Source organism: Cetorhinus maximus, chromosome 13 (assembly GCF_964194155.1).
Source record: "Cetorhinus maximus chromosome 13, sCetMax3.hap1.1, whole genome shotgun sequence".
NCBI classification, from domain to species: domain Eukaryota; kingdom Metazoa; phylum Chordata; class Chondrichthyes; order Lamniformes; family Cetorhinidae; genus Cetorhinus; species Cetorhinus maximus.
Window position 1 is genome coordinate 29,816,639 of NC_135891.1, and position 12,337 is coordinate 29,828,975.

Genomic DNA, 12,337 nt, shown 5'->3' on the forward strand with positions numbered 1-12,337 from the left:
GGCACATTACGACCCAGAACTTCTGACCATAGTAGCAGCAGATGCATCGTTTACATGTCTAGATGCAGTATTATTTCAAGTACAGGCAGACAGTGAATGTAAGCCAGTTTACTACAGCTCAAGGTCACGCAGACACAGATAAAAGATATATGCTACAATTGAGAAGGAAGCATTGACAGGAACATGGACGTGCAAGAAATTCTTGGGCTACATAATGGGATTGCTGTTCAAAATTGAAACAGACCAATTAATAATCTACTAGTCACTCTTCTAAACATGAAAGAGATTGCAAAGATGGTTCAGATTAAGATTAATGAGCTATGACCCCATAACAGAGTACATTCAAGGGAAGTACCAGATGACAGCAGAGACACTATCCAGGATACCACTTGAAGGAACCAATCTAGAGGATTTGCATTTCACCAACATGGAAGCATATACATCTTTCATTTCTCAACACCTACCAGCTACCACAAAGAAGTTTCAGGTGATAAACAAGTACAGCAGCAAAAATGTGTCCTCTTAAGAAAGTGGTGTGTAGAAGGATGACCAGACTATACTCCTAATAATTCAGTACAACTGCAGTACATTGAAGGGAGAAAGCACCTCACAATCATTGATGGTCTCCTAGTTATTAATGACAAAATAGTAATTCCAAGAACACTTTGGCTTGATATTCTTCAAAGACTTCACCAAGGTCACTTAGGGATAGTAAAATGTCAAATGAGAGCCCAATAATCAGTCTGATGGCCAGGCATTATTTGTTCTATGGAAGAAATGATTTCCAATTGTCTTGTGTGTAGTGAACAGCCAAGAGCAAAAAGAACCACTATCACCTCCTACTTTTCCATCAAGGCCATGGAAGTGCCTGGGAATGAATTTATTTGCTTTTAAAGGCAAGTAGTTCCTTTTGTCAATGATTACTACTCAAGGTGGATTGAAGTGAACAGATTGCACAGAATCACAGTGGAAGCAGTCATTCATTCACTGAAGAGAATTTATGCAACATGTGGTATTCTGGACATTGTGCTGTCAGACAATGGTCCGCAATTTGCCAATGAATTGTTCCAAAATTTTACGAAGGAATACGGATTCATCACATAATCAGCTCAACTTGTAAGCCTCAAGAAAATAGAGAAGCTAAGAGAGGTGAATGAACCATAAAAGACTTGATGAAGAAGAATGAAGATCTTAATTTAGCTCTTCTGAATTACCAAACCTCACCGCTACAAAATGGTTTCCCACCATCAGAGTTGTTAATGAGAAGGAGATTGAGAACACAACTTCCAGCTCTGCAATGAAAACTAATAAAGCCTAATATTACCTCAAACGACCACAAGAGGGTGAAACAGTGTGAGGAAGAACAGGAACAAACCGGCTCATAAGTTTCGTGCTCTCTGCCAGAAGTTAAAGTCATCAGTGCTGAAGCTCGGGGAAAGAGTATGAGTGCAAGACCAACAGAAAGAAGACATAATAATCGAGCGAGCTCAACTGAGATCATGCAGGATTGAGACAGATCAGGGAAATATAAATATAATATAAACTGCGATGCCTTAATATCCTTGGAAAGAAAGCCAATAGGAACTTGGGCTTCCTACTCAGATCCTGAAGAGAAAGAAGAAAAAACAAGACAAAGCTCTACAGCCACCCAGGAGAAGGACACTCACACTGAAAGAAGGGAGAGTGCAGAATGTCCTCAACCTCAGAAAGCGATCAGAACAAGATCAGGGGGATTGGTCAAAGCACCTCAGAGACTAACCCTATGAAGTCTGAGACTCTGGAAGGAGATGTAGGAGGGTGTATATACTTGGGATAAAGACTTGAGGGGGGAGATATACAGTAAAGGGTTAACATCAGAAACACATTATGCTGATGTAATGGTGATGTAAAATCACCTGATTGAGTAACAGAGATCTGGAGGGAGCAGAAGTTCCAACCTCATGCAGATTTCCCAATATGTATATAGCTGCTGTAAATAAACAGTAATGGCTTTAATAAGCCACAGTCTTGAGCAGCTTACTTTGGGAGAATAGACAAGCCCCAAATAACCCCATCTAGATCCTGAACACATGACGAAACAACCTGTGTCAAGGCTTGCATTATTCCTTTGTTGATAGTCGCTACTGGAACATGTAGGGGATGTCTTTGTTCCAGTAGCCTAGCTGAGATTGGAAGCACGCTGTGTGTGCATCATGCACATAAAAACTTTCCTCATATCACAATGCATTGGCATAGGATGGCCCCAATCCAGTTGGCATTTTAACTCAAATTCCAGATGCTGTGTCTACTCTTAGGCCTCAAACAAGACTGAGTGGAATTGGTGTCTGAGAGAACTCCTGAAGCAGTATTAAAGGATGCAGAACACTGGACCACAAGACCTTTTTCTACTTGGATTGCCAGCTTCCAGATGGTGGTTTCTACACTTGACTGTCCTTGAGGGTGTTTCTTTAGGTGCTTCTCTTCTGGCCCGCACTTCCTCCATTAGGACCTCCAGCGTGCATCAAAAAAAGGAAACCTCATGTCTGCCACCCTATTCCGCACTTCGAGTAAATTTGAGGAAGTCATTGGAAGTTGTGCACATCACATGAGCAGGCTGCCCAATTCTGTAGAATTGAGAGGACAGTCTGAAATTCAAATATTAATGAGGCCTGGGAGTTACAATAACCTGGAGGCTTGCTATCCACCCCAACTCCACAGGCACAACATCTGCCCCAATAAAAAATTGAGCCTTATCCAATTAAAAAGGGCAATGACTTATATGTTTGTGTGTGTGAATGGAAACTACTGAACATGTAAAAAAAAAACTTGTATTTATTTAGTCCCTTTCATGACCCCAAAACGTTCCAAAGGAGTTTACATTCAATGAAGCCCTTTTCAAGTCACTGTGTAATACCTGTGTCGGGAAATGTGACAGCCACTTTGCACACAGCAAGGTTCCACAAAGAACAACATATCCAGATGAACTGCTATAATGTTGATGGTTGAGGAATAAATATTTACCAAGAAACTGGAGAAACTTCACTGTTCTTCAAATAATGACATGGGATCATTTATATCCATTTAAGAGGTCAAACAGGCCTCAGTTTTATGTTTCATTTGAAAGTCGGCACCTGTGCTCCCTTAGTACTGCCCTGAAACCCCCAATTTTAACCTGGGGTGAGGGTAGAACCTTATGCAGGTGGCAATCTCTCTGGCATCCCCCAGCCAGCACAAAACCTGAGAGGTGGGAATCCCATCTGAAGACAGTGGGCCTGACAAGGAGGTTGGTGGACAGGAGTGGGATTGTATCCAGGAGGAGGCCGCAGTCATAAACCCCAGGGAACAGACCCCAGCAATCGGTTTAATGGATTGAGTGGCCAGCTTTTACTGGCATGTCCTATACCGAGCAGGGCTTCATCAATCTTCAGTTAAAATGGTGTGCTTGAGTTTTATAATGTAACTATGCCCCACTTGACAGTCCTGAAACCAACATAATCACCAATTAAAATGGCAGCTTTCCTCAATGATTTGGGTGACAGTGTGATAAATTCCCAATCTCATATGTGCTTATTTATAGCAATTGGGCCACCGGATTTCAAAAGCGCATTGTATATCACACGGTACAATAAAGCTGTACCTTCCAAATGAATGTCAATCAGCAACACAGGGGGGTCTGCTTGTATATTATAACAATAAAGAAATAGTTTATTTCAATTGAGGCATATGCGTAATATTAAAAACAGCATAACACAAAGATGAGCTTAGAGTATAGCAAATATTACCTATTTCCCTGCTGCAGAAGTAAACAAAATCAGAATGGTTCCCATTATTTAAACAAGAAATGTCGGGTGTGCCAGGTCGCTAGAGGACATGGTCATAGATGAATATTGCTGCAGAGGACTCATGAGGACTCTGATGGGGCGGTGTCTAGAAGGATGATGGGAATGCTCACAGGTTCTTGATGCATCGGATTGGCAGGCTGAGTGGGCGGTGGGCGGGGGGTGGTGGGGGGAGGGGGGAAGCGAGTCAGGGCCTGTGCTCTTTTGTGCATGTGCGCGAAAGAGCGCAGAAATCTCCCTGAGGCACAGAGCTGCCCCAGGGAGATTAGTTTGATTTTGAAAAATGTACATGAAGAGAAAAAAACTCTTAAGACATGTCCCCTCATATGACAGTGACACATGAGCTGGGACATGTCTATGAATTTTATTTAAAAATTTTTAATTAAAGTTTAAAAACCTTCATGAAACCTCATCCCGCCCGCAGATGAGGTTTCATGATAAATGCAAAGGCCGCCTGGGCTCTTCGCCTGCCCGCCAACCTTAAGGTTGGACGGGCAGCTCTGTTAACTATTTTAATTGACATTTAAATGGCCATAACAGGCCTTTGACAGTTCAGCGGGCATGCAGCCGACTCCAGTGCGCGCCCGCCAAACTGAAAACCTGAATGATGCGCGGTGACATCGGGACGCACGCCTGACGTCACCGCGCGTCATTTTACATGTCGACGAGCAGGGCCCGCCCCCACACGCCAACCCGAAGATTCCGGCCATGGTCAAAGTTGGGAGCTAAGTATTCCAGGATACTTAATGTTTTGAAAGCACAAAGAAAATGGAGAAGGAAGTGGCGGGGGTGGGATTAGCCTTCATAATAAAAGATTTCATGAGGAAAGTAGTGAGGAAGGATCTTGGCTCAGATCAGTGGGAGTAGAAACAGTATGGGTGGCAATAAGAAATAACAAGGGTCAGAAAACATTGATGGTAGTAGTTTCAGCACCCTAATTGTAGCTATACTGTTGGACAGAATATTAATCAAAGAAGGAATATGTAACAAAGGCAATGCAACAATTATGGACACTTTTACTCTTCATATAGACTGAACAAATGAAAGTTCAAAAGTAACTTGGAAGACTACGACCCAGAATTTCCGGGAAGTTTTCAGTAAATGACACAGCACTTTTTTTTTTAAATATGAGGAAATTCACATGCAACTGATTTTTGATAGTTTTGCACTGAAAGACCCCTGCTATCATTCATTTACATAACTCAGCTCATGCAAAAGATTAGCTCAAGCGAGCCCCCTGTATTTATAACAGTAATGCATTGACAGAAGGCAGATGCCAGCTCACTATTACCCCTGTCGGTGGTGTTGAACTTGTGCTTGCTTTCAATCGCTTATACTTTCCTGTGTGGACGATTAAGATGTGCAGGCCAGTCAGAGGCTGGCAGCTCTTAGTGGGCAGGGCTTCCACCCTTCTTGTCCTTCATAAGGCCTGCCGCTGTCCAGTTAAGTGTCTGGGTGGCACCTAATTTGGAGGGCCTTCACGAAACGCGGTGATATACAGGGCTCCCACTGGCTGGCCTGTTACCTTCATTAAATCCAACCCAATGTTGTAGTTTTAAAGTTTAAATAAATGAATCTAGGGTTTAAAAGTATGAGAAGTTTTTTTTAAATGCTAAATATTTGATCAGGTAATATTTGGACAGTGAAAAGCCATGTTTAATATTCGAAGAATGTGGAAACATTGGCTGCTCATTTTTATGAGTAATATTGGAAGAATGTAAGAAATGTTTGGAAGGTAAAGAATGAAGACTTTAGCAGGACAATCCAGTTCATAATGTGAATCAGGTTCATATACCAGTTCATTGGTATATAGCAATCGGAGGAATTCTCTCCTTCGCAAATGCTGGGAGAGCAAATGGAACTTGAATTTATACCTGGCTGTACTATGTGTGAAATGAGGGTATTTAAGGTTACCAAGGAAAGAGTTGCATTTATATAATGCCTTGTCATGTCTCTAAGAAACTTCTTGAGGCGCTTTATACAAATTGCTTTTGAAATGCAGTCACACTTGTTACATAGACATTTGCAGCCGCCAATCTATTCACAACATAATTCCACAAATAGAAATGAGATAAATTCAGTTAAAACACTGGTTCGGCCTCAGCTGGAATATTGTGTCCAGTTCTGGGCACCATACTTTGGGAAGTATATGAAGGCATTGGAGAGAATGCAGAAAAGATTCATAAGAACGTTTCCAGGGTTGAGGAACGCCAGTTACATGGATAGATTGGAAAAGCTGGCCTGTTCTCCTTGGAGAGGAGAAGATTAAAAGGAGATTTGATGGAGATAATCGAAATCAGAAGGGTCTCGACCAAGCAGATGGGGAGAAACTGTTTCTGTTGGCACAAGGATTGAGAACCAGAGGGTACCAATTTAAGGTGCTGGGAAAAAACAGAAACAGCAACATGAGGAAAATCTTTTTCTCGCAGCGGGTGGTTGGAATCTGGAATGCACTGAGTGTGGGGTGGGATTCGATTCAATCATGAATTCAAAAGGAGAATTGGACTGGTAGCATAAGAGAAAAGAATTGCACGGCTCCAGGGAAAAGTTGGGAGAGTAGGACTAGGTGAGTTGCTCTTGCAGAGAGCCGGTGCATGGACATGACAGGCTGGATGGATTCCTTCTGTGCTGTAACCAATCAAAAACAAAATTTGTTGGCTATGCTGTTGGAAGACTTTTTTAAAAAAAATACTATGGACACCAGAATTAGCTGAAAGGACCTCGGTTTTACATTATGTGCAAAAGACAGCCTGACAGTGCAGAACTCCTCCAGTGCCGAAAGCTTAGCTTGGATTATGTGCCCAATTCCTGGAGTAGGATTTGAACCCACAACTTTCTGGCTCAGAGACAAAGGGTAGAGTTTTCATTCCCATGTCCCAATCTTGCCAACAGATTAAATAGAAATACCAGTGGCAGGACTCCGAGGGAGATTTTGAAGGAGGTGACCAATTAAGTGGCCACCTCCAGGGCCTTGGCTCAATTAAGAAGAGTGGGTGGGCTCCTGAATCTGGAAAGCTACTAGGAGGCCACCCAGCACGGAAAAATTGGCAGCCCTAGCTTCAGATTTGGGCGCTGCGGAAGTATGGAGGGAAGTGGGAGAACCCCTCCATTCCCGGTCGCCAGCCACAAATGGGGGCTATAAGAAGGGACAAAAGGGTTAGTGCTGTCGGACAGGAAGGGCCCCGCGCCACCCGCCCACCTCTGCCCCCACCCCCCCGCATTGGAACAGGCACTGCCATATTTGCAGACATGTATTAATGCGGCAACTTCTCCATTGATTGGAAACCCTAGCTCCTATGACTATCCTGCCCTGCCGCTAGGAGGCTGCCACTGGTTTGCAACAACCTCCTGGCTCAATAGGTACCCCATACGCTGGCTGGGAAATCCAAACGGTATCAGGAAAGGACCCTCAATTAAGCCCCATCCAGTACCTGCCTCAGCCAGTCATGTAACCAGTTTCACCGTCACCCCATCTCCTACAGAATCCTGTGGAGGCGGGAACAGGCGATGGAGCCAACCACAGGGTTTCCCTCTTGTTTTCGGGTGCTCCCCGATCTGACCCGCCTACACAGACCCTTGAAAATTCTACTCCAAATGATCCAAGGTCCAAGTGTTTGGGAATCCAGCACTGATGAGCACAATATTCTCCTAGAGGAGTTTTGAAAAGGAATGAAAGTCTTTTTGTGCTGTAGGATTATCAGGATTGTCCTGGAGTTCCCACAAATTAAACATTAATATCCTGCTGCTCCAAGCAGCCTAGAAGAAAAAGGGGCATTAAAATGGTGTGGGTTTTAAAAAAAATCTTATTTGAACCTTACTTGATTAGCTTTAAAAATTTTGAAGATTAGAGGAAAATGTTTTTTGACTGGGTGGGGTGAATGGGAGGTCACATGATGAAACCCCCAGGAATGTGCTTTATCAGAGTCAATTGTGATGCAAAGATCAGCAATATATTATGAATGAATTTAAGGTGTGCTCCAGCCAACAAAATGAAAAAATAAATAATGGAATTGCTTCAAACTGAACATAAAATACATTTGAAAGGTATTTGTCTTGCTTAATGATCTAGTGGTTGCCTTCTTCTCACAAACACCCCCCCCTAAAAAAAATGTTATTTACCATAATTTTGCACATAACATATCATTTCCCGTTTTAAAATGAGCCTAAAACCCACGTATGTGTCATATGCAAAAAGTCATAAACATGGAGGGAACAGTAAAAGGTAGGATCAGTAATATAATGGTTGTGTATACACAGGCCTGAAGCCCACAGTCTACCTGATTATCTCAGCACAGGCCAATGTAGCTGGCTAGTATGAACAGCATTGGGAATCTGTGCATAAGTGACCTGCAAAGCTTATTAGACGCACAAAAGTATTTAAATTCTATTTGGGGATTTCCAATAGATTACGTGCGCCATACATTAATTAATGAGAGTCGATTCCCAACAGAAAGGACTGGTTAAAAGAACAATTACAATCTCTTATCTGACTGGCCCTCGCCTTCCCCAATGGCCGTACAGGCTTTCTGTAGTTTGGCCTCAAAGGATCAAAGTGGACACCACTGCCATCATTGTCACCTTTCGGATAAGATGTTAAACCACGGCCCTGTCTGTCTTCTCGGGCAGATGTAAAATATTCCATGGCACCATTTTGCAAAAGAGAAGGGCGTTAGTCCTAAACAAAAACAGAATTACCTGGAAAAACTCAGCAGGTCTGGCAGCATCGGTGGAGAAGAAATCAGTTAATGTTTCGAGCCTTCACGACCCTTCGGCAGAACTGAAGCATAGTTAGGAGAAAGGAGAAATATAAGCTGGTTTAAGGTGGGGGGGCGGGGGGAGAGAGAAGTTGAGGGTGTGGTGATTGTGGAGATAAGCAAGCAGTGATAGGAGCAGATAATCAAAAGATGTCACAGACAAAAGGATCAAAGAGGTGTTGAAGGTGGTGATATTTGTCTAAGAAAAGTGCTAATTAAGAATGGAAGACAGGACACTCAGTCGGAGACGGAGACAGTCACTGAGAAAGGAAATATGGCTGTGAAAGCGGGTTTTAGTAAACACCTTGTCAAACACCAGGAGAGAAATGGAAAGCAATGAAGGTGAGCAGGGCAGAAGAGACAGGCGGAAATCCTGTCGGAGAACAGAACCGTACTTCTTCAGAGAGGGCACTTCTTGAAGAGAGGTGGCAGTCAATTAAACACAGAGATATAAACAAAAAGCTAAAAGCTACTGCGGATGCTGGAAATCCAAAACAAAAACAGAATTAACTGGAATCCAAAACAAAAACAGAATTAGTCCTGGTGCCCTGGTCAATATTTATCCCTCAATCAACATCACAGAAACAGATTATCTGGTCGTTATCACATTGCTGTTTGTGGGAGCTTGCTGTGTGCAAACTGGCTTCCGAGTTTCCTACATTACAACAGTGACTATATTTCAAAAGTACTTTATTGGCTGTAAAGTGCTCCTGTGGTCCTGAAAGATGCTATATAAATCCAAATCTTTCTTTTCTTCACCTGCTGGAAGAATTGTCACTCCTCCCAAGGAGCCAGAGTCTATTAGCGGCTGCTGCACCCAAAGTTCTGAACCTTCCCACCCGACACTATCAGAAAAGAATATAAAGTAGTTAGCTTTACATTGTATACAAATGAGCTGACCCTGTCAAATAATGTAGAAAGGGCTTGTGGAAAATTGCATTACACCGTCGGCCTCATTACAGAAAATAGGTCCAAAATTAGATTCATTGTACCTTTCAGTAAAAAAGTAAACACATAGGCTGGGATTTTCCAACCCCGGCTGCTGCCGGGATCTTCCGGTCCTACCGAAAGATGATGGGCTTTTGGCTGGCCTGCCGCATCCCCCGCGGTAGGTGCTGCCATGGCAGTGCCGGAAAACCCCAGCCATACTTCTTCCTCATCTAATTTTCAATAAAATTGAACAAGACTGGAATTCATGCCTCGTATTCTTCAGATGTAACTTATTCTATTCTCAATGCCAATCAGTCAAAGGCGGCCTGTCCAGATCATACATTGCCTGAGAATATGAGTGCGAGAAATTTGTTTGCATAGCGCTAGTACTGTGCAGACCTACCATGAGTCACCAGGGCAGGCAATGCCACAGGCCCGGCACCTGCCCAGCTCATGTGGCTTTCTCCATTGGTATCAATGAAGAATACCATGCAGGTCATGGGCAATCAACATAAGTCTGCAAAGTGCCGTGAGAAGTGGCTCTACACGAACTTCTTCCCTCAAATCTTTGGTTTGTTAATTTTTAATTCAATTCGTATGAGGAAGAGAGAGATCAACATTTCTTATCCAGCATTTTCTTCACTACAACAACAGCAACTCGCATTTAAGTAATTCCTTTAACATAATAATACATCCCAAGCTGCTTCACCAGAGCATTATTATGACAACCAGGCATTTTTTTTGCTGGTTCAGATATCATTTTGTTCCCTTCAGATTCTTTCTGTGAATTTTTCTCTTGGCCCTCTTCTGTAAGAATCATGTTGTAATTTACTTCCTTCAGGATTGATGACCCTCTGGGACTATGCCAAGTGCCCATTCTTTTTACCACGCTGATTTTTTTTTGCACACAGGCCGAAGGCATCGCTGGCCAGGCCAGCATTTATTGCCCTTGAGTATATGGTGGTGCGGCACTCTCTTGAACCACTGCTATGTAGATACAACCACAGTGCTGTTAGGGAGAGAGTTCCAGGATTTTGGCCCAGCGACAGTGAAGGAACGGCGATATATGTCAAGATGATGAGTGACTTGGAGGGGAACTTGCAGGTCGTGGTGTTCAATGTATCTGATGCTTTGTCCTTCTATGTGGTAGAGGTCATGGGTTTGGAAGGTGCTGCCAAAGGAGCCTTGATGATGGTACACACTGCTGCCACTGTGCATCAGTGGTGGAGGGTGCAAATGTTTGTGGATGGGGTGCCAATCAAGCAGGCTGCTTTGTCCTGGCTGGTGTTAAGCTTCTTGAGTGTTGTTGGAGCTGCACTCACCGAGGCAATTGGAGAGTTTTCCATAACACTCCTGACTTGTGCCTTGCAAATGATGGACAGCCCTTGGGGAGTCAGGAGGTGAGTTAATCTCTGCAGAATTCCGAGCTGAACATTGTGTGTCTTCCGCAAACGTCCCCACATCTGACCTTATGATGGAAGGAAGGTCATTGATAAAGCAGCTGAAGATGGTTGGGCTGAGAACATTACCCTGAGAAATTACTGCAGCGATGTCCTGGGATTGAGATGATTGACATCCAACAATCACAATCATTTTCCTTTGTGCTAGATATGATTCCAACCAGTGGAGAGTTTTCCCCCTGATTCCCATTGAGTTCAGTTCTGCTAGGGCTCCTTGATGCCACACTCAGTCAAATGCTGCCTTGATATCAAGGGCCATCGTTCCCACCTCACCTCTTGAGTTCAGCTGTTTTGTCCATGTTTGGATTAAGGCTGTAATGAGGTCAGGAGCTGAGTAGCCCTGGCGGAACCCAAACTGAGTGTCAGTGAGCAGGTTATTGTTGAGTAAGTACCGCTCGATAGCACTGCCGACAATCCCTTCCATTACTTTGCTGATGATCGAGAGTATCTCCCCAATGGGGCAATAATTGGCTGGGTTGGATTTGTCCTGCCTTTTGTGTACAGGATACACCTGGGTAATTTTCCACATTTCCGGGTAGATGCCACTGTTGGAGCTGTAGTTATATAGCTTGGTTGGGGGCGTGGCAAGTTCTGGAGCACAAGTCCTCAGTACTATTGCCAGAATGTGTAAGGGCCCATAGCCCTCGCCGTATCCAGTGCCTTCAGCTGTTTCTTGATATCATGTGGGGTGAATCAAATTGGCTGAAGACTTAAATCTGTGATGCTGAGGACCTCAGGAGGAGGCCGAGATGGAGCATCCATTCTGCGCTCCTGGGTGAAGATTGTTGCAAATATTTCAGCCTTGTGTTTTGGCACTATCACTGTCACCCTAGTTGAGATCAGTGAACTAATTCTGAATAGAGAAGTAATTTGGCATTCTCCCAGCCTGCACGGTCCAATGTCCCGTTGTGTGATAAAGTTACCTGCTAGGTAATTTGGAATTTTGTCTGATAACATTCCTCTGAAACAGCTTAAACTGTTTTACTACATCACAGGTGCTCCATAAATGCAAGGTGTCATTGATGAGTCCACATTGCAGGACCGCACACAATTTGGCACCTTTGGTGCAGTATATGAAAATACTTCTTAACACTGACTCCTGCGGTTTAAACAAAACAGTTTAAATCATTGAGATTGGGATTGCTCAAAAAAAGAGGAATACAAAAGGATAAGGGAGCAAGCAAGAGTATAGGTTTGGATTAGATGGTTGACATGGAGAAAAACATCATTATAAACTTGATGGGTCATCATCCTGTTTCTGTGCTGTTCAATGGCAACTGCTGTCAGGAATTATGATAATTCATGATCCTAGTATCCCTAGATATCACGTTATTCACGATCCTGCCAGTATTGCAATAAAAATGTTGCTTTGTAA

At 43.4% G+C, this 12,337-nt stretch overlaps 1 protein-coding gene across 1 annotated transcript in view; it reads left to right on the forward strand.

Annotated features, from left to right (window-relative positions):
• srms (src-related kinase lacking C-terminal regulatory tyrosine and N-terminal myristylation sites) overlaps positions 1-12,337 on the forward strand; it is a 63,734-nt gene that overhangs the window by 15,418 nt on the left and 35,979 nt on the right. The gene's annotated exons all lie outside the window — the stretch shown is intronic.